The sequence below is a fragment of the Lissotriton helveticus genome, chromosome 3_1, assembly GCF_964261635.1.
Source record: "Lissotriton helveticus chromosome 3_1, aLisHel1.1, whole genome shotgun sequence".
Classification (NCBI taxonomy): domain Eukaryota; kingdom Metazoa; phylum Chordata; class Amphibia; order Caudata; family Salamandridae; genus Lissotriton; species Lissotriton helveticus.
In genome coordinates, this window is record NC_136061.1 from 1,078,633,393 (window position 1) to 1,078,660,180 (window position 26,788).

A 26,788-nucleotide genomic window follows, 5' to 3' on the forward strand; every position below is an offset into this window, starting at 1 on the left:
TGTGCATCTAGATGTCTTAGAGGGCCAGAGTTAAATTACTCTGTATTAGAGAAAGAGTCTTTAGCTATTTTCTGGGCCCTAAGGAAATTTAAGAATTTAATTTGGGGCACTAAGATCTTTGTCATGTCTGATCACAAGCCGTTAAGAGAGGTTTTTTGCAAGAAAGGTTTGGATTCTATCTCGTCTAGATTTAGGAGGTGGATTATTTCTTTGCAGGAATTTGATTTTGAAGTACAATACATACCTGGTGTTTCCAACAAATCGGCTGATTGTTTCTCTAGATTGGTGAAAAGAGATAATATAGTAGTTGAGGATATGTTTGAAGAAGAGGATGATGTTACCAATGTCTGTGAAGTTACGGAAGGTGTCGTTAAGAAGAAAGAGTGGAAAAATGAACTAGAAAAGGATGAGGAGTTAGTTAAGGTGATGGGTATGTTGAAAGAAAAAAAACGCTTAGAAAAACCTTGGTCTCTTGTTTCTGAAGAATTATCTATAACTGATGATTTGTTGACACGTGGGGTGAGACTTATTCCTCCTTCTGTGTTGAGGGAAAAATTGTTGTTGCATGCACATTGTGGTCATTTGGGTATTGTGAAAACTAAGGAAATGTTACGTACACAGTTTTGGTGGCCAGGTATGGATTTGGAGATAGAAAGAATGGTTAGGGAATGTATTGAATGTTGCGCAAGTGATAACATTCTTAAGACTAAACAAATGCCTATGGTTTGTAGGAGATAACCTAATCATCCGTGGGATGAGATTGCTGTTGATATCCTGGGCCCCCTTTCTGGCGTGTCTGACACTCCTTATTTGATTGTAGTGATTGATTTGTATTCTCGTTGGATTGAGGTGTGTGCAGTTAGTGACATAACGTCTGATTCTGTTATTAAGTTTCTGGATAAGATTTTCAAAAGAGAAAGTTATCCCAATAAATTATTGTCGGACAATGGTCCCCAGTTTTGTTCTGGAGTTTTTGGGGAATATTCGAATAAACGTGGGGTTGTTCACAAGAGATCTTCGTTGTATCATCCGGAAACCAATGGTGCAGTTGAGAGAGTGAACAAAACGTTAAAAGAATGCATTCAGCTTGCAAGAGCTAGTGGTTTAAATTGGAAAGTTGCTCTCAGGGAAAGGATAGATGCCTATCGGTGTTCTCCTCATTCCACCACTGGTAAGTCTCCCTTTGAATTATTTAAAGGGAGAATTCCCAATACTATGTGGTGTCCTGGTTAGATGAAATTGAATAAAGGGTTTGTGAATAACCACATTGGTGCATGGAGAGAGAGGGAGTTGGAGAAGCAAGCCAATAGGAACAGTTATTTTGATGATGAGAAATGTGTTCAGTTTCAAAAAGTCAAAATAGGTGATTCAGTCAAAATAAAGCGATACAAAAAGGGGTGATGGACGGAGCGTTTGAGCAAATCAAACACTCACCCCCAGTCAACTGATCTGGGTTTAATCCATCACCATTCTTTAGCCCACTCAGCCACCCCATTTAAAAAAAAACGATGGATTTAGGCCCAGATCCTTGTACTGGGGTGAATGTATGACATTGTTCTACATTCTGTCCATCAACTGTGTTTTTTGCAATTTTCACCCCGAGTGGGCTGGGTATGCTCAGACGTGAGTCCCAGGCTCTCCACACCACTGGAGTCAAGCTATCCAGGCTGATGAAGGCTGATAGCCAGAAACCGGTCCTTGGATGCTTGATTCCGGTCTGGGAAAGACATGGCTTGGTAGTTCGGACTGGACTGTTCCCATGAGGCACAGGGTCAGAGATGATTTGCATATAGCTATTGTCTAACCCAGGGTGGTGTGGAGTGCAAAAAAACGATGGATTTAGGCCCAGATCCTTGTACTGGGGTGAATGTATGACATTGTTCTACATTCTGTCCATCAACTGTGTTTTTTGCAATTTTCACCCCGAATGGGCTGGGCATGCTCAGACGTGAGTCCCAGGCTCTCCACACCACTGGAGTCAAGCTATCTAGGCTGATGAAGGCTGATAGCCAGAAACCGGTCCTTGGATGCTTGATTCCGGTCTGGGAAAGACAAGGCTTGGTAGTTCGGACTGGACTGTTCCCATGAGGCACAGGGTCAGAGCTGATTTGCATATAGCTAGTGTCTAACCCAGGGTGGTGTGGAGTGCAAAAAAACGATGGATTTAGGCCCAGATCCTTGTACTGGGGTGAATGTATGACATTGTTCTACATTCTGTCCATCAACTGTGTTTTTTGCAATTTTCACCCCGAGTGGGCTTGGTATGCTCAGACGTGAGTCCCAGGCTCTCCACACCACTGGAGTCAAGCTATCCAAGCTGATGAAGGCTGATAGCCAGAAACCGGTCCTTGGATGCTTGATTCCGGTCTGGGAAAGGCATGGCTTGGTAGTTCGGTCTGGACTGTTCCCATTAGGCACAGGGTCAGAGCTGATTTTCATATAGCTAGTGTCTAACCCAGGGTGGTGTGGAGTGCAAAAAAACAATGGATTTAGGCCCAGATCCTTGTACTGGGGTGAATGTATGACATTGTTCTACATTCTGTCCATCAACTGTGTTTTTTGCAATTTTCACCCCGAGTGGGCTGGGTATGCTCAGACGTGAGTCCCAGGCTCCCCACACCACTGGAGTCAAGCTATCCAGGCTGATGATGGCTGATAGCCAGAAACCGGTCCTTGGATGCTTGATTCCGGTCTGGGAAAGACATGGCTTGGTAGTTCGGACTGGACTGTTTCCATGAGGCACAGGGTCAGAGCTGATTTGCATATAGCTAGTGTCTAACCCAGGGTGGTGTGGAGTGCAAAAAAATGATGGATTTAGGCCCCGATCCTTGTACTGGGGTGAATGTATGACATTGTTCTACATTCTGTCCATCAACTGTTTTTTTTGCAATTTTCACCCCGAGTGGGCTGGGCATGCTCAGACGTGAGTCCCAGGCTCTCCACACCACTGGAGTCAAGCTATCCAGGCTGATGAAGGCTGATAGCCAGAAACCGGTCCTTGGATGCTTGATTCCGGTCTGGGAAAGACATGGCTTGGTAGTTCGGACTGGACTGTTCCCATGAGGCACAGGGTCAGAGCTGATTTGCATATAGCTAGTGTCTAACCCAGGGTGGTGTGGAGTGCAAAAAAACAGCGGATTTAGGCCCAGATCCTTGTACTGGCGTGAATGTATGACATTGTTCTACATTCTGTCCATCAACTGTGTTTTTTGCAATTTTCACCCCGAGTGGCCTGGGTATGCTCAGATGTGAGTCCCAGGCTCTCCACACCACTGGAGTCAAGCTATCCAGGCTGATGAAGGCTGATAGCCAGAAACCGGTCCTTGGATGCTTGATTCCGGTCTGGGAAAGACATGGCTTGGTAGTTCGGACTGGACTGTTCCCATGAGGCACAGGGTCAGAGCTGATTTGCATATAGCTAGTGTCTAACCCAGGGTGGTGTGGAGTGCAGAAAAACGATGGATTTAGGCCCAGATCCTTGTACTGGGGTGAATGTATGACATTGTTCTACATTCTGTCCATCAACTGTGTTTTTTGCAATTTTCACCCCGAGTGGGCTGGGTATGCTCACACGTGAGTCCCAGGCTCTCCACACCACTGGAGTCAAGCTATCCAGGCTGATGAAGGCTGATAGTCAGAAACCGGTCCTTGGATGCTTGATTCCGGTCTGGGAAAGACATGGCTTGGTAGTTCGGACTGGACTGTTCCCATGAGGCACAGGGTCAGAGCTGATTTGCATATAGCTAGTGTCTAACCCAGGGTGGTGTGGAGTGCAAAAAAACGATGGATTTAGGCCCAGATCCTTGTACTGGGGTGAATGTATGACATTGTTCTACATTCTGTCCATCACCTGTTTTATTTGCAATTTTCACCCCGAGTGGGCTGGGCATGCTCAGACGTGAGTCCCAGGCTCTCCACACCACTGGAGTCAAGCTATCCAGGCTGATGAAGGCTGATAGCCAGAAACCGGTCCATGGATGCTTGATTCTGGTCTGGGAAAGACATGGCTTGGTAGTTCGGACTGGACTGTTCCCATGAGGCACAGGGTCAGAGGTGATTTGCATATAGCTATTGTCTAACCCAGGGTGGTGTGGAGTGCAAAAAAACAATGGATTTAGGCCCAGATCCTTGTACTGGCGTAAATGTATGACATTGTTCTACATTCTGTCCATCAACTGTGTTTTTTGCAATTTTCACCCCGAGTGCCCTGGGTATGCTCAGATGTGAGTCCCAGGCTCTCCACACCACTGCAGTCAAGCTATCCAGGCTGATGAAGGCTGATAGCCAGAAACCGGTCCTTGGATGCTTGATTCCGGTCTGGGAAAGACATGGCTTGGTAGTTCGGACTGGACTGTTCCCATGAGGCACAGGGTCAGAGCTGATTTGCATATAGCTAGTGTCTAACCCAGGGTGGTGTCATGTGTGGAGTGCAGAAAAACAATGGATTTAGGCCCAGATCCTTGTACTGGGGTGAATGTATGACATTGTTCTACATTCTGTCCATCAACTGTGTTTTTTGCAATTTTCACCCCGAGTGGGCTGGGTATGCTCACACGTGAGTCCCAGGCTCTCCACATCACTGGAGTCAAGCTATCCAGGCTGATGAAGGCTGATAGCCAGAAACCGGTCCTTGGATGCTTGATTCCGGTCTGGGAAAGACATGGCTTGGTAGTTCGGACTGGACTGTTCCCATGAGGCACAGGGTCAGAGATGATTTGCATATAGCTATTGTCTAACCCAGGGTGGTGTGGAGTGCAAAAAAACGATGGATTTAGGCCCAGATCCTTGTACTGGGGTGAATGTATGACATTGTTCTACATTCTGTCCATCAACTGTGTTTTTTGCAATTTTCACCCCGAATGGGCTGGGCATGCTCAGACGTGAGTCCCAGGCTCTCCACACCACTGGAGTCAAGCTATCCAGGCTGATGAAGGCTGATAGCCAGAAACCGGTCCTTGGATGCTTGATTCCGGTCTGGGAAAGACATGGCTTGGTAGTTCGGACTAGACTGTTCCCATGAGGCACAGGGTCAGAGCTGATTTGCATATAGCTAGTGTCTAACCCAGGGTGGTGTGGAGTGCAAAAAAATGATGGATTTAGGCCCAGATCCTTGTACTGGGGTGAATGTATGACATTGTTCTACATTCTGTCCATCAACTGTGTTTTTTGCAATTTTCACCCCGAGTGGGCTGGGTATGCTCACACGTGAGTCCCAGGCTCTCCACATCACTGGAGTCAAGCTATCCAGGCTGATGAAGGCTGATAGCCAGAAACCGGTCCTTGGATGCTTGATTCCGGTCTGGGAAAGACATGGCTTGGTAGTTCGGACTGGACTGTTCCCATGAGGCACAGGGTCAGAGCTGATTTGCATATAGCTAGTGTCTAACCCAGGGTGGTGTGGAGTGCAAAAAAACGATGGATGTAGGCCCAGATCCTTGTACTGGGGTGAATGTATGACATTGTTCTACATTCTGTCCATCAACTGTGTTTTTTGCAATTTTCACCCCGAGTGGGCTGGGTATGCTCAGACGTGAGTCCCAGGCTCTCCACACCACTGGAGTCAAGCTATCCAGGCTGATGAAGGCTGATAGCCAGAAACCGGTCCTTGGATGCTTGATTCCGGTCTGGGAAAGACATGGCTTGGTAGTTCGGACTGGACTGTTCCCATGAGGCACAGGGTCAGAGCTGATTTGCATATAGCTAGTGTCTAACCCAGGGTGGTGTGGAGTGCAAAAAAACGATGGATTTAGGCCCAGATCCTTGTACTGGGGTGAATGTATGACATTGTTCTACATTCTGTCCATCAACTGTGTTTTTTGCAATTTTCACCCCGAGTTGGCTGGGTATGCTCAGACGTGAGTCCCAGGCTCTCCACACCACTGGAGTCAAGCTATCCAGGCTGATGAAGGCTGATAGCCAGAAACCGGTCCTTGGATGCTTGATTCCGGACTGGGAAAGACATGGCTTGGTAGTTCGGACTGGACTGTTCCCATGAGGCACAGGGTCAGAGCTGATTTGCATATAGCTAGTGTCTAACCCAGGGTGGTGTAGAGTGCAAAAAACGATGGATTTAGGCCCCGATCCTTGTACTGGGGTGAATGTATGACATTGTTCTACATTCTGTCCATCAACAGTTTTTTTTGCAATTTTCACCCCGAGTGGGCTGGGTATGCTCAGACGTGAGTCCCAGGCTCTCCACACCACTGGAGTCAAGCTATCCAGGCTGATGAAGGCTGATAGCCAGAAACCGGTCCTTGGATGCTTGATTCCGGTCTGGGAAAGACATGGCTTGGTAGTTCGGACTGGACTGTTCCCATGAGGCACAGTGTCAGAGCTGATTTGCATATAGCTAGTGTCTAACCCAGGGTGGTGTGGAGTGCAAAAAAACGATGGATTTAGGCCCAGATGCTTGTACTGGGGTGAATGTATGACATTGTTCTACATTCTGTCCATCAACTGTGTTTTTTGCAATTTTCACCCCGAGTGGGCTGGGTATGCTTACACGTGAGTCCCAGGCTCTCCACACCACTGGAGTCAAGCTATCCAGGCTGATGAAGGCTGATAGCCAGAAACCGTTCCTTGGATGCTTGATTCCGGTCTGGGAAAGACATGGCTTGGTAGTTCGGACTGGACTGTTCCCATGAGGCACAGGGTCAGAGCTGATTTGCATATAGCTAGTGTCTAACCCTGGGTGGTGTGGAGTGAAAAAAAACGATGGATTTAGGCCCAGATCCTTGTACTGGGGTGAATGTATGACATTGTTCTACATTCTGTCCATCAACAGTGTTTTTTGCAATTTTCACCCCGAGTGGGCTGGGTATGCTCAGACGTGAGTCCCAGGCTCTCCACACCACTGGAGTCAAGCTATCCAGGCTGATGAAGGCTAATAGCCAGAAACCGGTCCTTGGATGCTTGATTCCGGTCTGGGAAAGACATGGCTTGGTAGTTCGGACTGGACTGTTCCCATGAGGCACAGGGTCAGAGCTGTCCATCAACTGTGTTTTTTGCAATTTTCACCCCGAGTGGGCTGGGTATGCTCAGATGTGAGTCCCAGGCTCTCCACACCACTGGAGTCAAGCTATCCAGGCTGATGAAGGCTGATAGCCAGAAACCGGTCCTTGGATGCTTGATTCCGGTCTGGGAAAGACATGGCTTGGTAGTTCGGACTGGACTGTTTCCATGAGGCACAGGGTCAGAGCTGATTTGCATATAGCTAGTGTCTAACCCAGGGTGGTGTGGAGTGCAGAAAAACGATGGATTTAGGCCCAGATCCTTGTACTGGGGTGAATGTATGACATTGTTCTACATTCTCTCCATCAACTGTGTTTTTTGCAATTTTCACCCCGAGTGGGCTGGGTATGCTCACACGTGAGTCCCAGGCTCTCCACACCACTGGAGTCAAGCTATCCAGGCTGATGAAGGCTGATAGCCAGAAACCGGTCCTTGGATGCTTGATTCCGGTCTGGGAAAGACATGGCTTGGTAGTTCGGACTGGACTGTTCCCATGAGGCACAGGGTCAGAGCTGATTTGCATATAGCTAGTGTCTAACCCAGGGTGGTGTAGAGTGCAAAAAACGATGGATTTAGGCCCCGATCCTTGTACTGGGGTGAATGTATGACATTGTTCTACATTCTGTCCATCAACAGTTTTTTTTGCAATTTTCACCCCGAGTGGGCTGGGTATGCTCAGACGTGAGTCCCAGGCTCTCCACACCACTGGAGTCAAGCTATCCAGGCTGATGAAGGCTGATAGCCAGAAACCGGTCCTTGGATGCTTGATTCCGGTCTGGGAAAGACATGGCTTGGTAGTTCGGACTGGACTGTTCCCATGAGGCACAGGGTCAGAGCTGATTTGCATATAGCTAGTGTCTAACCCAGGGTGGTGTGGAGTGCAAAAAAACGATGGATTTAGGCCCAGATCCTTGTACTGGGGTGAATGTATGATATTGTTCTACATTCTGTCCATCAACAGTGTTTTTTGCAATTTTCACCCCGTGTGGGCTGGGTATGCTCAGACGTGAGTCCCAGGCTCTCTACACCACTGGAGTCAAGCTATCCAGGCTGATGAAGGCTGATAGCCAGAAACCGGTCCTTGGATGCTTGACTCCGGTCTGGTAAAGACATGGCTTGGTATTTCGGACTGGACTGTTCCCATGAGGCACAGGGTCAGAGCTGTCCATCAACTGTGTTTTTTGCAATTTTCACCCCGAGTGGGCTGGGTATGCTCAGATGTGAGTCCCAGGCTCTCCACACCACTGGAGTCAAGCTATCCAGGCTGATGAATGCTGATAGCCAGAAACCGGTCCTTGGATGCTTGATTCCGGTCTGGGAAAGACATGGCTTGGTAGTTCGGACTGGACTGTTTCCATGAGGCACAGGGTCAGAGCTGATTTGCATATAGCTAGTGTCTAACCCAGGGTGGTGTGGAGTGCAAAAAAACGATGGATTTAGGCCCAGATCCTTGTACTGGGGTGAATGTATGACATTGTTCTACATTCTGTCCATCAACTGTGTTTTTCGCTTCAGTCAAAATAAAAGCACCTGTTGGACGAGAATCTTGGTCTAAATACACCAATAATAGATCTGCAATAAAAGTTTTTAAGAATGCTGTTAAAACAAATGATGGGAGGATTTGGAACAAAAGTCGTGTTGCTGTGGTGAGTTCCAAATGTGGTGAACTAGCTGATGTTGATGCTGGTAATCATTCATTTGGTGCTGGCAATGTTTCTCCACTTTGTTCCAGAAATTCTCCTGGAGTTCGTACAAAGAGTCAAAGGATTCGCAAGGCTCCTGCTTACACGAAAGATTATGTATGAACTTCTTTCTTGTTTTTCTTTTATTTTCAAATTTATTTGTGTTGCTCTCCCTTTTCTCCTATTTTGTTGTATATTATATTCTATTGTTGTAAAGAAGGGAGATGTGTAATGGTAATCTTTGTATTCTTTCCTTGTGAGGTCTAGGTTCTCCACAGAATGTGGAATTATGTGTGAGTAACGTTCTCTTGCTGGGGATGTCGTGTTCGAGATTCCTGGCAATTAGGCTGGGGCTGTTCGTGGTTGAAGTTTAATAAATAGTACCTCACTTAATTTCTTGTTTCTTTGATTATTACTTATGTGGGAGACACCACAGTGTCCAGCAGATATTTGGACCCATACTTATTAAAAGTTTTGCATAGCTTCAATCGGCATCTTTTAGATTAACCACTTCGACGCTAATGACAAAGCCAGCTCGTCATGGGCGTTACCTGCCCTGCGCTCATGACGAGCTGGCTTTGTCACAAACAAGCCATTTGCTCCTCTTTCAGCGCAGGGCAGGTAAACGCGGTAGCGCTGAAGGTGTTAAAGACCTAACCTAACAGCAGTGTTCTGAATATTTGGTGGAAGGTGGTTGACCAAATAAACTGGTAAATAATAGCAAATTATGTTAACATAGCCTAGCCTTGAAGTTATCAGGGCATGGACAATTGCTTTGTGAGCTTTTAGTGAAATAAGATCGAAGAATTTCTCAAGGGAATGGAGTAAAACAAAAGAGGTTATGACGGCCAAAAGAATCTTTAGGGCATAATGCTAAATTATTGTCAAACTTCATTACCACATTCTTGAATACAGCGAACGGCTTAAGGGGGAAGAGCCTGACCCACAAGTCAGCATTTATTGACATCCTGAGTATCTGTGACCCTGGACATGCAGGCTTTTAATGTGTGATTAGCAGATGTTTTATTGATTGAAAAATAAACGGCTTGTCATCCCAATATGAAGTGACCCTTAAACCAAAAGACTCATCAGGGAAGCAAGAGGTAACATGTACATGTTAAATATGTTTACATGTTAAATAAGGGAGGGCTCAGTTAAAAGCTCTGGGTACCCCGTAGATTAATGTTTTGCTATCTTAGGAGTAGGGCTAGATCCACACTGAATGATCTCTATCCTTAAGAAAATACTTTTTATATCCTAACCCTCGGCCACAGAAACCTATGTCATCCAACTTTTTAAGTATAGCATGGGCAACAGTAATAAATGCAGCCAACAAACTCAAAAGACTTAAGGTATTCTGACCCTGGTCCAGTAAGTTTATTGGAAATCAACACTTCTAGTAGACTAGTCTCAGTGCAATCTTGGGGTCTGAAGCCTGATTAGCTCGAATGTAAGCATTTATACTGCTGTGAAATAGCCTGCGACTTGAATATTAAGGGGTTTCTCCAGAATTTCGGCCACTGCTACAAGATGCGAGATAGGCCTGAAGTACGATAAAATGGTGGGACCAGGTTCTGCTTTTTCAAGAAGAAATACCACCTTTGCCTGCTTGTAAACCTTACGAACTGAGGAAGTATCAAAGGAAGAAATATATAACAAGTTTAAAGCAGGATTGATGACCTTATAAACCAGAGCAAGCACAGATGGGTGACAAGGATCACAAGGGGATCCTGATTTTTAATTAAGAATGGCCTGCAATGACTCTTCTGGAGTGACAGATTTGAACACAGAAATGGAGCAGTCCACATTCAAAAAAGGTGTTGCCAACATGTCATCATTCTTAGAATCCTTGCCTGTGGATTTAAATTCCTCCTGATTTTCTTTTTTTATTCTTCAAGGTATTTTGAAAGCTTTTCTCAGAGCCCAAGCCAAGGCTGAACTTCTAGATTGCACGTTTTAGTTTGCAGAAAGATTTGACAACGTTCCAAATTTCACACTGCACATTCCAAGCCAGACTACATTTTGAGGATACACAATGGCCTGTATGGATTTGATAGATTTATGACAATTCTTCATGGCAGTTCTGTAAAATATACTTATCCTCTACAGCATATTTATGGTGCCATTTTCTTTCCAGCTATGTGAAAACATTTTCATTGATAGGACCTGGGCTGAACCAAGGATCCAACAGTCCACATTTAAGGTCTATAGACATTTGGAAATGGGCACGGACATCTATGGCCATATGCAACCACTGCAGATTTTTTCCACATCCTCTTCAATGTAACTTGTTATGTTAGAAGAAGTGTCAATAGGAATATACATAGTACAAGGGGGTTAGCCTTACTTCAAAACTGAAATGTTTTAATTGCTGTGAAGCTTTCCATCATAGGTGTTGAAGAATTAGTCCAACTAAAAGAGATAAGAGTGTGGTCTTGCTAAGTCTGCTCTAATGAATCATTAAAAGAAATTGGGTTGTTGGTTGGATGGGGGATGACCTTTGTTCAAGCAACAGCCACAATTCCTGTACTTGTGATCTGCAAAAATTACCAAATTACCCAATGCTTAATCCTCTGGAAACTTGACATAAATGCAGCCAGGCCTAACTTAGAGGCAATGTGTAAAGTATGTATGCAGGGTACAAGCCTTAATAAAGTGAAAAACAGCATAAGAATAATTCCACACCAGTTTTGAAAAATGGAATACATTTTAATAAATAATGCAACACCAAATGACAACAATCACAAATCAATTATGGATTTTTAAAGTTTAAAGTAAAAACTAGCCTCTAGATGATCATAGAGCCAACCACAGACAGGAGTTGCAAGAGAATGGACCACAGACCAAAAATATAGCAGATCGTGATTGAGTGTAGGGCGGATACAAAAAATGGATTGAGCCCAGCCAAAAATTATCTTCAGACTTGAAAGACATTTTGAAGACAATGTTCTGAGAAGGTAAAATTCAGTGGGGCAAGGCTTCAGCCTGTGTACGAAGAGGGAGGGTTGTCATGTAGGAGCTACTGGACAAAGTCACAGTGAAGACTTGTACTTTCAGACTTTGTCACTTTTTAGGAAGTAGAAAATCTCCAGTGAGACGAAGTTGGAGGCTGTAGCTGACGAGAGTTCTAGGAGGCAGGATCCCCCTATGCCAAAGGACCACTGAGCAGGATTGGTGCTGCAGAGAAGAACGTAGCGGGACCTGTAGTGAAATCAGGGTGACCGGCAATGCACCTTGGGCGGATAGACGAGCAGGTTGGTCCCCCTCTTCTCTCGGTTTTCAGAGCAGTTTTTACCCCAAATTTTTACAAGTCCCAGGCGCTGGGGGAACTGATTACTTTAACGCCACTAATGAGGATCCTAAATATTTGGAAGGCTACTGATTTAATAGACATAGAGCAGCAATTAGCCACTCTAGGCTACACATTGGTGAAGAGAGCAATCGCTATGAAGTGGGGAGCAGCAGATCGACCATTGATAATCGGCTGGGTAGCGTAAATGGACAGATGTATGATTGCTGAAAAAGATGTCTATAAATCCAGAGGCTGTCCTAAAAAATGGGACAATGGGTAAGATGGAATGCATATTGAAGAGAATTGTGTATTTCGCCAACGGTAGAAATGGAAATGTCAAAAAGGGGGAATCACGAACATGAATAGATGATCTAACACAATGTGTATAATAAATATTGATATATAACTGCCTTCTATATAACGGAATATGTGCATTTGTAAGTCTGAATGTGACAAGTTTGACTTTAATAAAAACTGTTAAACAATAAAAAATGTTTACAAGTCCCAAACTTTCATTTTGCTTTCAAGGCATTTTTAAAATTGCAACCAATGATCCAGGGCTGGAGGGGCACCACTTGTGGGTTTAGGACTCTCTCAGGCTGAGTCCAACCAAGTGAGGGTTCAAGATGGTTGAAGCCTTTTCTGTCCCTGAAGCTCTGATCAGGACGCCAGCCTCCCAGCCTTTAGAGCCACTATGGTAGTCCTAAGCTCAAGTGATGAAACAGGGCTCAAACCGAAGTGCAGCCCTTTGAGGGTTCAAAGCAGTCTCCAGGCAGCAACAAAGTCTTTCGAGGTGCAGCAAAGCAGTATTGTGGAGTGCACAACAGGCCACAGCAGCAGACAATCCTCTGAGAGGCCTTCCACAGGTGCAGAAAGTGAACTGAAAAGTGGGTCTGAGGGGCCTGTTTTTATACCCAGAGATTTCTTTGAATTAGAACACATTTGTAGAGATATCCATTTGAAGTGTTTGAAGTTCGTAACTTCCCCTGCCCTGGTTCCAAGCTGGCTGCATGAACAATGCATGGGTGATGAATCCTTTGTGTGAATGCAGATCACAGCCATTCAGTTGGAAATGGGGCTGTGCCCAGTTCCGCCCCAATCCTTCCAGTTGATTGCCTATCCAGGCACAATGAAGTCCTCTATTGTGTGGCTGTATCAGTGAAATAAACAAAAGTCCAACTGGCAACTATACCAAGTAATGTGGCCTAGGATAGGCTGCAGGAACCAAATAGTTAGTGCAGGTAAACGTCACCATTTTAAAGTTGGCATTTTCAAAATCATAACAGAAAATCCAACTTTACCTTTATATTTTTTTATTATTATTTCTTAGACACCAAACATGAAATGTTTACCTGCTACTAATCAAAATTTAGCATTAATAAAATGGAACCCAATGTTATCCTGGGGGAGATGTGTGCCTCACAGGAGTAAAAAATGAATTTAGGAGTTTTTCACTACCAGTATGTGTAAAACTTAAAATTACATGTCCAGCCTTTTATTGGAATGCACCCTTCCTTATGTGCTATCTTGGGCCTACTGATATGTCTTATATGCAATAAAGGGGGAGTTTAGGGCTTGGCAAACGTGCTATAATGCCAAGTCGATTGGCAATTTGAAACTGACCTCAGGCTGCAGGGCAGAGCGGGGACATGTTTTAAGGGACTATATAAGTGGGTGGCACAATAAGTGCTGCAGACCGACTAGTAGCATTTAATTTGCAGGCCCTAGGCATATAGTATACCACTCTACAAGAGACTTATAAGTTAGTTAAATATGCCAGACAGGTGCAAACCAATTTAACCATGTTTAAAGGAAAGAGCACAAATATCTAGAAACCCTTTCTAGATCACATCCTTGTGGAGATTCACAGTTCACTAGTTTAGCTCCTGGATCCTATGATTAGTCTCATCCTTTTATATCTGAATTCTGGTACTTTTTGTCTCTCGTGACTCTTCCGCAGAGCTTTAGGTTATTTCAGCCCTATGAGCCCAAAGTGCAGCAGCTCACAATGGAGTGATTGTTGACAGTCCTTGTGCTCTATTGTGCCCGGCTGCTGCTTTTCCAGGCTTGGCTTTTGATTCTGTTTCTATCTCTTTTTATCCTGCTTCTCTGTGTCTGGAATATCCTAGTCTTGTCTGCAATCAACCTGATCAGACCTGTTACCTATACACGCCATGCCTTATGTTCTGTGTATGTCAATCCAGAACCTCACTTTGATTCCAGTTCTGTTTCTCCCAGAGCCAAATTCTTGTTTTGAAGTTCCTTCCATTGTTGTCTTCTTGTGTGTTTGCATAATAATGTTGATTGTCTTTGTTACCAAAGGGAACGGTTAGATTATATGGCTTGTGCTTCTGACAGAGAAACCACCCAGGAGCTTTTCTCTATGGAACTGCTGGGTGTCTCTCCAAACGCTGTGCAATTAAATTGCTTCTTTCAATTAAGGCCATTTCACCTCTCAAAGCAATCACTATCCTAGGAGAACTATCATTACCTTTGTACGTTTTTGTTGTAAACTTGTATTATCTTATTGTTTTCCTATGCAGACTTTCAGTGGCCAGATCACGACCTGGTCCAGCTCTGAGCTTCTATCCTCCCTTGCTTTCCAGTTTTCTAGTATTTAATTGTATATTTATTGATTTTATTTCATTTTCTTTTATTTGCATCAGTTAATTAAAACCATAGCAGAAGCATAATGAGTAACAATAAATATAAATTCAAAACAGGAAAAAGATTCAACTGTACACAGGCAGCCTCCAATTGTGACTATAATCATGATATTTTAAAGCTGCTTATGAGTCCGGGTCCTTCAGAACTTTAAAAAAATATATATATATTAAACTGTATGAAATATCATAAGCAAAGGTGCCTGGGTAATTTAAAATAACTCTTGATTTAATGGCATACTGCTCCAGACCTTGCTGCCCCTAGTTATTGAAAATCAGCAAGGAATCTGATGAGTCTGCAAATTCTTACCCCTCTTGAGATTGTAGTGTAGTACCTATATTCCCAATAGGCTCTGCGCATTGGAATAATATATCCTATAGATTTAACGTAGGACATAAGTCAATAGGTCTCTATTGAATATACTAAACTTAATAGTGAGTGCCAGCTAGCTCAGAGGTCACTAGAAACTTTCTTGAATACACAAGAAGGGATTAGTTTCTGACAACTGCATAAACATGACAACTTTGTTTCCCCAAGAATAAGAACATATCTCTGAGTTGTGAAACAATAGATAACTATTTTACTCAGTCAATCGTGCATGCTTCGTTTCTACAGAGTTGCAGAGAAATAGTGAGACGGGCATTTTCAAATAAAAGGTTTATTGAACAGTCTTCTTTCTCATGCAAGATAGGTGAACTGCTACAATCGTTAGACAGAATGCAAAGTATAATGTGTACAGCGAGAATAGTAACATAAAATAATACTGTAATAGCATTGTATGGTTTCTAAGCCATATAAAAATACATACATAAATAACATAGACTAAAATACCCAACTGGTGCTTCTAAAATACGCCTACCCCAATGTACCTAACCTAATTCTAGTACGTGGGAAGAAGTAAGCATGGTCTTTAGCATAGGTTTAGTTTTTGCCAAGAATCTACGAAAGGTTTCTCTAGGTTCTAATTATCTCCATACCTTTAGAATGAAGGAGGTCTGGTATCTCTGTTTACGGGCACTCAATTTCCCAACACCCCGCAAAGGGAGTCAGAAACACTGAAGCTGGAGTCTCGGCAGGAGAGGGCAGCTTCCTGATCAGTGCGTCAGCTGGAGAGTCGGCTTCCTTCGGCACTTGCTGTAGCGAGCTGCGTCGGGCATGTAGGTCATCGAACTGCTCCGAACCACCGTGCCTTGCTATAGCAAGTGAAGGTATATTTATATCTTGAAGGTGTTTAGGAATGCAATGTTTGATGTAAAGTCGGGCATATGACCGTCATGAATGAACCCCTAAGGAATAGATGTTCATTGTAAAACTAACTGAGTTCTTGGAGAAATCAATATTCAAGCAAGGGGAAGTCCCTAACGGCTTAAGCTGGTTTTCCAAGAAATTGTTGTGACGTTTGGTGAACGGATAGAATGTATTTGGGTAGCTGGGGCTATGCCTAAATAAGGGCTTGATTTCTATGGCTATATAAGCTCAATGTGAATTGTACCTATATAAGGGCATGAATGTGGAAAATCCATTCGGAATCTAAAACGCCATACAACAAGATAAATGCTATTTTCAATAAAGATCTTCTTAGGTCAAGTAAAATTGGACAAATAAATAACAGATGCAATAGATTCTCTTTCAGTGACCCATATAGGTGACAGGCAGAGCCCTCATTTTCTTACCAAGATGAGTGATCTATCAGCGAAGGAAACACTCCAAGGCAGAGAATAAGAATGTATTGCTTCATGTGAGCTGCAAATGTTTGTTTGAAGTTTAAAGGCAGTTTAGGCTGCTTATAACTCTCAATTAACATCCATGGATGGGCTCTTTTTGTCACGACTAACTAGTCCTCAAGCAGAGATTGCCTCTTTATGCTTACATTTAGCTCTCTTTTGAAGGTTTGCTATGGCAGTGACTGATCCCATAGCATGTACACTTGAAGTACAGCCAAGGAACTGTCAAGTAAAGATTTGAATGATGACGTTGAAGGTGTGGATATCACAGGCCAAAGTATTTTATTGAGTGAATTGTCATTGACACTCTTCAGCCAAAAGCAGCAATTACTGAAAGGACTCTGCCTTGCAATCTTTTGATGTGTCAGGGCAAATTCAAGGCAAATCTGTGCTGGGGATGTATTTTTTTGGATCTAAACAACCCTTCTATAAACCTTAGAGAGCAACCCATCCAGGGAGGCAGCATCTCAGCCAAGGAGCACCTCACTCTCATAGGTGATTGACGAAAGGAGTTTTGCCGCCTTGACAGTTAGCAGTGACTGAGAGCTTGAGCCACTTTAATTAGTTGAGAGAGTACAGAACGCTGAAATGAGTATGATTCCTGTTATTATTTGTAGCTATCTTTGGTGCAAAAAAAGTTACCTTTTTTATCTATCACAACTCGCAGGTATTTTTGTCTACACATTTTCCAACAGATGCTTGTCCAGAAACCACTTTTCAGAGCATGTTTGCAGGCATACTTAAATCGTGCATCTATCAGTTATTCAAGGACGATTTTTGTAGTGCTACAGAAGAAAACATCATCTGCATACAGAAGATGGTTTAAGGTAAAGCGGCCCAAGCGTGGGGAGTAGCTATTGGTGGCATTGATTACATATGTCAGGTCTGTTAAGAAAAGATTAAAAAGAGCTGGTGCCAGCACACACCCCCGTTTGAGGCCCTGGTTTGTGTGAATCATGCTGGATAGGTGGGTCCCAACCCCTATTTTAATTCTGATCCAGATGTTTGTATTCAGGAGCTGGATTCTTCTTAGTAGGGGGAATGGTATGCCCCAATTTACAAACTGTCCCCTGTTTACTATAGTCCATGTGATCAAGATCTGATTTTAAGTCATCAAAGCATAGGTGGAGCTAGGATTTACATTTCTTATTTTTTTACATGATCATAGCTAAAGCCAAGATGTTTGTTAATGTGTGGGTAAGCTATATGCACCCTGTTTTGTGGAGAGGCATGCTAATATTTGCACTTGATCATTTTGTCAGTTCACGCAACAGTGCTGTAGCAAAGTACTTAGCCTTGTTGTCCAAAAGAGCTATCAAACAGTTGTTTCTTGGATCTGTCACTTCATTTAAAGATCGGATTTCTTATTGACCTGCGCCAGCCATCTGACATTGATCCTGTTACAAATACCTGATTAAACAGCAAGATAAATGTCCCAAAGCCTTGTTCCTTACTTTATAAATATTTGGGAGGGAGCGTAGTTTCTTTCCAACTCTGTGGAACTCCGCGTAGAAGCATTACCCCCAGGTCCCTCCTGTCCTCGTCCCCTCCATACTAACTATTGAGATAACCTATCTCCTAGACAGAAAAAAGAAAAGCAGGAATGCTGGTACACCCCTCCCTCTCCCTACTGGGAGTATATAAGGGTACAGTACCCAGCATGCCTCCTGGTCTTTTTTCTGTCTTCTGACAGTTTTCATGCATGGATCCAGGAGACTGTTGGCACCTGGGGCTTACCTGTTGCTGGGCTTCGGGTGGGGCTGGTCTTCTGGGTTTCCCCTCCTGCCGGGCTTGAGGGGTTCCCTGTGGATGCCTCCTGACTGCTCTGGAGATCTTCATTTCTTCTGTCCTGTGGTGGCGCTGGGGGTGTCCGGTCCGAGTCTCTGTTCTGCCGGGCTTTTCAGAGTCTCGGTAGTAATGTCCTGTTGCTCCGGTGGTGCGGTGGCCCCTGTACGGCTGGGGCGCTTCCTTCCGGAGTGTGCCTGACTTCCTTTGTTTGTAGCAGGAAGTCAGGCGTTTCGACGGCGAGGACGGCTGGCGGCTGTGTTAGGAGATGTTCCCGGTCCTTCCTCGTGAGTACCACATGGCGAATGTTCTTTTCATTATATTTCTATGTTCCTGCTCTATGCCTGCATTTTTTTGTGGCTTGCTGGGAGTGTGGTGCTTTACTTCTCTCTGGTGCTGTTGGAGCGCTGTATTTGCCGTTTTTTGGCGGCCATTGCCTTCCCTGTGGTCCGGCTTCTGGAGGGTCCTGCTCTACATTGAGTGTCCTGCTGGGAGCGGTGGGCTTCGGTCCCTCGCTGCTTTCCAGTGCCTTGTCATGGGGAAACATGCGAAGAAGAGCAGGCATGTTGTGGAGTCCTCCTCTTCTTCTTCCTCATCCTCGTCTCCTTCTCCTGCGCAGTCCAGGCATCGTTCCACGGGTGGTGATGCAAGATTGAAGGAGCTGATTAAGGAGACTTTGTTGGAGATGGGGGGTCCCAGGTCTGGGTCCAAATTCAAGTCCAGGTCCAGTCGTGCTCCGCCTCCTTCTTCTTCTTCTTCCTCTGGGTCTGAGGATGGATGGTTGGAGGGTGATGTGGTTAAGGGCAAATATGTGGATAAAGACATGTTGCCGGACTTATTGAGTCATGTTAAGGCGAATATGGGGTTCCCTGCTGATGATGTCCCGGGTACTTCTGGGGGTTCCTTGCTTCGCCAGTTCCAGTACAATGCTCCTGTGGTTATGCCTGTCCATCCTTGTGTCAAGGAGGTTTTGGATTGGGAGTGGAAGGATCAGGATCTCATTCTGCTTCCTCGCTTCATGGCTAAACTCTATCCTATTCAGGATATGGCCAAGGATTTGCGGGACTCTGTTCCTGTGGATTCTTTTGTGGCAAGTCTGGTGGGGCGCACTTCATTGGCTGAGGATGCTGTTGTGCGTGATCCTGTGGACAAACGGGTGGACGCTTCCCTGTGTAAAGTTTATTCTGGCTCTCATCTGGCTCTGCGGGCTGGCATCTACGGGACTTATGTTGCTCAGTCTCTGCTTTCGGACTTAAAGACTTTGTATGGTTCCATGGATAATGCCACTAACTGTTCTGATATTCTGGCTCATGTTGAGCGTCAGGTGGAGTTTCTGTCTGACGTTTCCGTCGACGTTGTGCGTGCTTCTGCCCTCTCTGGGGGTGCTTGCGGGGCTGCTCGTAGGAACTTGGTCCTGAAGGACTGGAAGACGGAATCGGCCCAGAAGTCTGCTGCTCTGCGAGTTCCCTTTCAGGGTTCCCTGTTGTTTGGGGCAGAGTTGGAGGGCAGGTTGCATCGGCTATTCAAGGAGAAGAAACATTCTTCATCTTTCAAGCAGTCCTCGGCCCTTCTTTCGTCCTTCCTCTTACAGGCAGTTTTCCTGGGGTCGTGGCCGTTTTCAGCCTGGTCGGGGTCGGGACAAGAAGGCGAAGTCCCCTCCTGCGAAGCCTCGTTCCTGACTATCTGGGGTCCGAGGTCGGATCCTTGGGCGGAGGTCGGCTTCGGTTCTTTCTTCCGGCCTGGATGTCCTCCTGTTCAGACTTGTGGGTCCTGGACGTTATCTGCTTGGGGTACCTCCTGGAGTTTTCCGTCCCTCCTCCGGGCTCCGTCCGACTCCCTGGCCGTCCTGTCGGGTCAAAAGGGAGGAGCTGTCTCGGGGGTCCAGTCTCTGTTGGACAAGAGGGCTGAGCAGGTGGTTCCTACTGGGGAGAGGGGTTGGGGATTTTATTCAATCATTTTTCTGGTCCCCAAGATAACGGGAGGTTTTCGTCTGGTGCTAGATCTGAAGGCCCTGAACAAGTTTGTGCTGCGGGTTCCTTGTAAGATGGAGACTCTTCAGCGGGTGATCCCTCTGGTTCTCCAGGGTCATTACATGTGCTCTTTGGACCTTCAGGATGCCTATTATCACGTGCCTATCCATCCACTTTCTTGTCCTTTCCTGCGGTTTTGTCTTCTGGGGGCGCATTACCAGTTCATGGTTCTTCCCTTTGGCCTGAGATCGGCTCCCAGGGCGTTTACGAAGGTGGTGGCTCCCTTAGTGGCTTTCTTGCACCTCCAGGGGATGCTGGTTTGTCCATATCTGAACGATTGGCTCCTGCATGCTCCTGCATGCTCCCTCCGCGGATCTGTTGTTGAGGGATCAGAGGTTGGTGTGTTCGGCCTTGCGGGACCATGGGTTCCTGTTGAATCTCCCCAAATGCCAGCTTAGACCGTCTCAGGATTTGCAGTTCATAGGGGCGCGTTTCCTGCACGGATTTTGAATCGGGTCTTCCTGCCAGTGGCTCGCGCTGTGACCCTGTGTTCCCTGGCACACCGGTTTCTGGTGGGTCGGTCCTTCCGGGTCCGTCTTTGGTTGCGCCTTCTGGGTCTGATGGCGGCCACAGTGTTCACGGTGCCTTGGGCGTGTTTCCATTTTCGTCCTCTGTGGTCCTACCTACTGGCTCGATGGGATCCCTTGTCAGGGGACTTGTCCCTTTTGGTTCCTGTGTCCCTGTCGATCCTTCCTGCCCTGCGTTGGTGGTCTCTGTCGTCCAATCTGGACAAGGGCTTGCCTCTGCAGTCTCCGCCTCCGGTGGTCCTTACGACGAATGCCAGCGCTCTGGGCTGGGGTGCGACTTTGGGGTCGGAGTGCCTTCAGGGTCGGTGGTCCCTCCTGGAGGGTCGTCAGTCTTCGAACTTGCGAGAGTTGTCTGCTGTATGTCGGGCTGTCCGGGGGTTTCGGCTCCTTCTGATGGGCCAGCAGGTGTTGGTTCGGTCGGACAACTCGGTGGCGGTGGCCTACTTGAATCACCGGGGCGGTCTCCATTTCAGTCCCTGAATGCGGTGGTGTCCCCATTGTTTTGCTGGGCGGAGTGCCAACTTTTGTCCCTGGTGGCTGTACATGTCCGGGGGGTGGACAATGGGGTGGCGGATGCCCTCAGTTGTTTTTTTCCTGCCTCCCTGGAGTTGGCCTTGACCCCGGTGGCCTTTCGTCAGGTGTGCGTGAGGTTTGGTCTTCCCCTTCTTGACCTCTTTGCTTCCCGGCTCAATGCGCCGCTTCCCCGGTTCTTCTCCCGGATTCCTCAGGAGGGGTCCTGGGAGGTGGATGCCCTGTCCCTTCCTTGGCCTTCCCGCCTGATTCACGCCTTTCCTCCTCTGATTCTGATATCTCGCTTTCTGTCTAGGCTGCTGATGGAGGATCGGGAGGTGGTGGTGGTGGTGCCTTTCTGGCCCCGCCGGTCTTGGTTTCCCACTGCTGTTGGCTGTTCAGGGTCTGTGGTTCTTCCCCTTCCTTCCGTCTCCGTTGCGGTCCTCTCTGATGTTGCCCCTGCGGCGGCTTCGGCTGGCGGTTTGGCGGTTGAGAGGCAGGGGTGGTGGAATAGGGGTCTCCCGGAGTATTTAGCCTTGGCTATTCAGCAGTCTCGGAAGCCTTCTACCCTTCAGTCCTATGGTAGGCATTGGGGTAACTTTGAACGTTGGTGTCTTGGCCTGGCGTTGTCTCCCTTGGTTTGTCCTTTGCCGGATGTTCTTCAGTTCCTTTAGGATGGGTTCAAGAAGCGTTTGTCTGTCTCAACTCTCCGGGCTCAGTGGGCTGCCATAAGGGCTTTTCGGGCCCCTTGGGGGAATCTGCCTGATGTGGATGGTTTGGTTTCTCGTTTGTTGCGCAGTTTTGTGAATTCCCGCCCTGTGGTGCGTCCTTCTTTTCCTCTCTGGGATCTTCCCTTGGTTTTGGGGGTTTTGGTTGCTGCTCCCTTTGAGCCTTTGGAGGAGGTATATATGAAGTCTGTCACCCTCAAGGTTGTTTTTTTGGTGACTATCACTTCTGCTGGTCGCCTGGGGCAGCTGGGTGCTTTGATGGCTCGGGAGCCTTTTCTGTCCTTTTCTACTGATGGTGTGGTTCTTCGTTTAGATTCCTCCTTCGTTCCTAAGGTTTCCTCCTAATTCCATCGCTCTCAGGAGCTGGTCCTGCCGGCTTTGAATTCGGCTCAGGTGGACGAGGACGACCTCCCTTGGTCCTTGCTGGATGTTTGCCGAGCTTTGCGGGTCTATGTTGATCGGACCCGTGCCTTTCGGCTTTCTGACTCCCTGTTTGTTTCTTTTGGTGCTGTCTCCAGGGGTTGCCATGCTTCTTCTTCTTCCATTGGGCGTTGGTTGAAGCAGGTTATTGTTCTGGCCTATCCTCTTTCTGGTTCTCCTCCCCCGGCTGGGGTTCAGGGGCGTTCTACTCGGGGGAAGGCTGCTTTCTGGGCGGAGGTTCGTGGGGTGTCCCTTTCTGAGATTTACAGGGCCGCCACTTGGGCTTCTGCTAATACCTTTGTTAGACATTACCGTATTCAGAATGTTCTCGGGGATGACACTAACTTTGGTATGGGGGTTCTTCGGGCTGTGTGTTCCTGATTCCCCTTGTTTTCCTTCTGCTGTGCTTTTGTTTTCCATAAATTGCTGGGTTTTGCTGTACTGCTGTGTCCTGGGGGTTTGTTGTTTGATGATGGCCGGTTGCTGCTTGGGTATTCTCAATAGTTAGTATGAAGGGGACGAGGACAGGAGGGACCTGGGGGTAATGTCCTATTACTTACCGGTAATCTTCATTACTCCGGGTCCCGTTGTCCTCGTCCCCTTCATACCATCCCTCCCTCCCGGGCTTTTCGGCCCTCATCTTGGGCTTGGTGGTTCAGGAGGCATGCTGGGTACTGTACCCTTATATACTCCCAGTAGGGAGGGGCAGGGGTGTACCAGCATTCCTGCTTTTCTTTTTTCTGTCTGGGAGATAGGTTATCTCAAGAGTTAGTATGAAGGGGACGAGGGCAACGGGACCCGGAGTAATGAAGATTACCGGTAAGTAATAGGACATTATGCCTGCTCCACCCGGGGTTAATCCTGAGGCACAGTGTGCACCATCTGGGTATACCTTCTACACTTACACCAGGTACTGCAGTAAAGTACAGGAAGGAATGCTTCAGATAATGTCAGGCACTTTCGATGGCTCAGACTGCTTTCCAGGCTACATTTCTTACCCACAATAACACACTATACAGAGACCAGGCATATGCAAAAGTCTTGTTCCAACAAGAACAGCCCAATATGAATTGCCAGGTCAGAGGCGGAAATTATTTCAATTATTCCCTCCATCACCTTGTTGTTGATTGTTGTGTCACATATTATATTATTGTTTTGTCATTTTAAAACACATTAATACTACCTAAGCAAAAGATGCACCCGTTAGTATCAGTTTATCAACTGAGTACAGCAATCATCAACCGATATGTGACCAGCTAATAAACGTTTGATCCATTCTTGCTGGGAGTAATGTTTTTGTTGTATTCTGCTCATGATAAAGCAAATGCTTAAAACCATTAAAAAAATGTAAATACATAATTATATGTAAAACAACGTGGCTGCAGAATTGAATTATTTCAATGGCACTGCCAATATCTCTTCTTTTGAGGCCACATTCCCGATCTCCTCTTTCATTCCTTTAACACTTGGCACAATAAAATAAACACATTTATATAGTCTCTTTAGATCAAATCAAAGTTATTGATGATGTGTGGTTTTACTAGCACAAAGAAAATAATTGTTTTTCCAGTAAGAGATTATTGTTTCTATTAGGGGATTCATTTTTTTCGTTCAACACTTTCAATTAAAACACCGCACAACCATAAGTAAATTGGTATTTATGTGCAACAGATTCAATCAGGACATGTCTTCCTTCATTTCACTGTATTAGATCAGTAGTAATGAGCCAAAACAATATCATTTGTTTTTATTACCACCATAGGTTAAATCATAATGATTTATACGGATAGTCTGGAGCGTTAACTATATAATTGCTCCATAATTATGAACAATGTATTATTCCTAAGTGAGACACATAAAGAATCTAACAATAAGAAAGCAGTATCCAAAAAAGTAATAAAAGGCGCCTGTTTTAGAAAAAAGTAGTACCCATACTGTTTATATGTTCGAGCCGTGCATAGTAACCAACATTTCTATATTAAGTAACATAAAGGCATGTATCTACATATGCCAAGCACATCCCTAGTGAGCTTTTGCAATAAACTAGTAACACAATAGATCGACATTTTTTGTTGGAACTGAAGGGACAATTCTTAAGAACTATGCATTATTTGAAAAAAGTAAGAATCCAATTGCACCATTTTTGCTCATTGTTTAATACAGAATGAAACACATTTTATGTGCAAACTCTATGTAGAATAAATAGCACAAATTGTTTTTGTAATTTTTTAAGGAAAACAGGTGTTTGTGGTTTAGGAATCCTTTCTTTAAGGGCCTGAGTATGGTTTTGGCGGTGCGGGAGCGTGCGGCAAACCACACTCCTGCACCGCCTACTGTTGCCTCTGCACGCCCACCAGATTACAACTACTTTGGTGTGGCAATTGTGTGGTGGGGCTGTGTAAAGGCTCATTATGAGCCTTCAACAGCACCACCGCGGGACAGCCAGTGCATGTTCCTGCAAAGGAAGGAATTCACCATGTCATGCATTCCTTCCTGTGCAGGAACTGGGTTTGAAAAACTACAGGAGGAACAAGATGTGCCCCCCTGCATACACCCTCAAGCACACGGACAAGAGTCAGCCCTGTCGGGCATCCTCCTGCTACACCGCCAGCAGTTACATGGAGGAAGGACCTCCATGTAACTGCTGGCGGGAGGAAAGTTGTAATATACTTAGCGGTGCCTCAGGGCACCACTAAGCATATTGCGGCCCTCAGACTCTAGTGGCACCGCCAGGAAATACGGTTTCCTGGTGGTTGCGGTGGTGCAGTGGCTCCGACTGCCAAAGATGTAATAGGGAGGTCAGACCACCGGTGCAGTGGTGGCTAGACCACCATCCCCATCGCCATGCTCCCATGAGTCTGGCGTTCCTCGGACCTCCAGACTTATAATGAGCCCCTAAATCTCCATGACTTGTTTGAATTGCTTGACAAGCTAAAACATTTTGGAAATTGTCTTTCTTTTCTGCCCTGATGCCAACAACTTTTCTATGAATCTGGGGTGAAACATTTCGCACAAAAATGTTTCAAATGGCTTTGTCTTGTTTTAATGCACCACCACAAAGTTTTTAAATTTCAGGAATATGAAGTTTTACAACTCCATGACCTTACATTTTGTTCAGTCATTGCAGGATTTTCTGTTTGCGTTGTTTTTTGATTCGTGTTCTATCAAAGATCTTTGTGCTGCAGCAGTGAATAATCAGTGTATATATTCCCCACACAGACCAGAGTTTCAAAATTGCTTTAATGAAACTTGCCATAGATGTTTCTATGCACTAACCAAACCAGATAATCTGAGCAACACACTGCCATTCAATCCACCAGATTGATGCCAAACTCATCATCTTGGGGCCTGGACTAAACCACCTTGAGGACTGACACTACGAATCAGATGATGAGGGAGTGCATACACCGATAAATCCCACATTAAGATGGCAGGGATCAAACATATCTGTTTCTTAGTCATCCTTTGAAAAATATATAAATCCTGGCCATAAAAGTGAAAGCATGCTCCACATAACTGCAGAGCTCCTCTCCCACAATGATGTCATTCCAAATTGAAGAGCTCAGTGTATTCCTACATCTGGATCTCACTCATACCTATAGAGACCAAACCTCGCCTCCGTCAAAGAGCCCCCACACTCATCTGCATCAACAGAGTGCTTCCCGCTGCATACTCGGCTCACCGCAGCCAAATCGGTGGACTCCTCAGCTGACAAATAGTACTCAGCTGCTGTCGGAGTTGCAGGGTTGCACCAAACCAAGTTTAGTTTTCACAGTTGAGCTGGAGGTGTCCTGGTGGCAGCTTGCCAATGCAGTGAATCTGTTGCCTGATGTGGCCAACATCGGAATATTTCGGTCGCTATAGGCTGGATCCAAGCATCACACACCTGATGTGTTTTGTCTATTTGCACCTGCATACCACACTGTACAACACACTCCATTTCAGACCATTATCCTTTGCAATTCCCCAGCAACATGACATCTGAAAGTCGAAATGTGGTCACTGAAGTGAGGTTACTTTGTTGCTTTTCCCTGTTTCTTGTGCCTTGTTACTCTTTCATTTATTTCCTTGTGGTAAATTAATTAGATTTCATAATATTTATAGTCCTAAATACACCCTTATCTCAGAAAAGGGAAATATGGTCCGGAATAGTCAACAGAGTAAATGCTGTAGCAAACAACCTGTCCACACAGGAGGAAATTAGGAAGAGTTTGAATGACCTGCGGGGGAAAGTGTGTTCCCTGGCCACCAAGCATCACCTGGAAGCCCAGACGGCTGGTGGTAGTGGTTCTCCCAGGTCCCCCTTACAACTCATGCCCTGAGAAGAGAAGGTCTTGCAGATCCTACATCCTGAAGACTTGATAGGAATCCCTGTTGCTTAGAAGTTAGCTGTTCCTAATGTGTAATACAAACCT